This window comes from Octopus bimaculoides, chromosome 13 (genome assembly GCF_001194135.2).
Source record: "Octopus bimaculoides isolate UCB-OBI-ISO-001 chromosome 13, ASM119413v2, whole genome shotgun sequence".
In the NCBI taxonomy this organism is placed as follows: Eukaryota; Metazoa; Mollusca; class Cephalopoda; order Octopoda; family Octopodidae; genus Octopus; species Octopus bimaculoides.
Window position 1 is genome coordinate 1,015,203 of NC_068993.1, and position 1,309 is coordinate 1,016,511.

Here is a 1,309-nt window from a genome sequence, read left to right on the forward strand (position 1 = left end):
TATACAGACGCACAAACACAGACACATTCATACAAAAATACATTGTGTGTGTATGTGTGTGTGTGTGTGTGTGTGTGTGTGTGTGTGTGTCATTGCTGTTCAATGAATATATTGATCATAAAAGCCCTTCCAACCTTGTCTGTCTAGGATTTCATGTTCTGCTGTGTCCTAGTTTTAGAATGGTAAGAGTTGAGTGAATCTGGCTGCTGTTTTTGCATGAAGTGGATAAAGGATATATGAGATAGAAAGCTAGACTATCTCAGACAAATTTGCCAGTACACCGTTGCATCTGTAACAGCTAGGTGTCCTGAATAACTGTATTGCCAATTAACTGTAATAGACTAATTAATTGTAAAGACCAATTAACTGTAAAGACCAGTTACCTGTCCAGTTTTGCAAACTGTAGGTGGATTTGAAACTGAAATTCTTTCTGCTTGTAATCTTGAGTCTAATTTCCTTAAGGTGATACACAAACACTCAGCAATAAGTGCACTGTATCTTGTAGCAGAAACAGCTGTAAGCTATTGAAGTTCACAATATAATTTCTTATTCAAGGCAGAAAGGTTAGCACGCCAGGCGAAATGCTTAGCAGTATTCCATTTGTCTTTACGTTCTGAGTTCAAATTCAGTGGAGGTCGACTTCACTTTTCATCCTTTAGTTGTTTATAAATTAAGTACCAGTTGTGTACTGGGGTCGTGTACTAATCGACTGCCACCCCTCCCCCAAAATTTTGTGCCTTGTGCCTTGAGTAGAAAAGAATATAATATCTTATTCCTTTATCATTCATTTAATTTCTTAGACATATTTTGTGGGTGGATGTCAGTTTTGATTGATGTGTGACACATCAAAATGCCAAATACAGAGACATTACACAATGGAGTATCTGTTGCAAGTGCACAAGTAATTTCTAAAACTGAATGAATTAATACTTATGTGTACATACACTATACACTTCATGTATATGTATATACATATACATACATACATACGTACATACATACATACATACATACATATATATATGTGTGTGTGTGTGTGTACAGATAGCTAGATAGATAAATAGATAGATATAGTTACATCTTGGGAGGGTAATTGTGCTATTAATAAACACATGTACTGATTCAATTTCATTTCTTTCTTATAAGTCCCATTATTTAACCAACCAACTAACTGATTGTATTTTTTAATCAGTTAAATAATCAATCAGTCCTTTCACAGCCATTTGCAACATCATCATACCCTCTCTCCTCCGGTCAGCTTCAAATTTGTCTGTCTCCTGTTCTTATACATGTGTTTGTATAATTGTAG

At 35.1% G+C, this 1,309-nt stretch overlaps 1 protein-coding gene across 2 annotated transcripts in view; it reads right to left on the minus strand.

Annotated features, from left to right (window-relative positions):
• LOC106882968 (dachshund homolog 2) overlaps positions 1 to 1,309 on the minus strand; it is a 259,194-nt gene that overhangs the window by 72,379 nt on the left and 185,506 nt on the right. The gene's annotated exons all lie outside the window — the stretch shown is intronic.